This window comes from Penaeus monodon, chromosome 22, assembly GCF_015228065.2.
Source record: "Penaeus monodon isolate SGIC_2016 chromosome 22, NSTDA_Pmon_1, whole genome shotgun sequence".
NCBI classification, from domain to species: Eukaryota; Metazoa; Arthropoda; class Malacostraca; order Decapoda; family Penaeidae; genus Penaeus; species Penaeus monodon.
In genome coordinates, this window is record NC_051407.1 from 7,038,870 (window position 1) to 7,039,163 (window position 294).

The window sequence follows — 294 nt, forward strand, 5'->3', positions numbered from 1 at the left end:
AAATACTGTAGTGAGTGGTGCATGGGCATTAGTGACTTATAGGTGCTATTCCCTTAGTTTCTTCGGGCGTGTAACCCCGACTCTAACAGAGCTGTGGAGTGCGGAAACATGACGCATAAGTAAGATCTTTCAGCATTAATATCTAGATCCATTTTCATATTATACCAATATTTACTGAATGTTTGAAATCAGCACAAATTACTATAAGTGTAAGCTTAGTCGTTTAAGAGTTAATGCAGCATAATCAACTATTTCTATATCACTTTCAGTATATGGGATAAAATTCACCTGTTG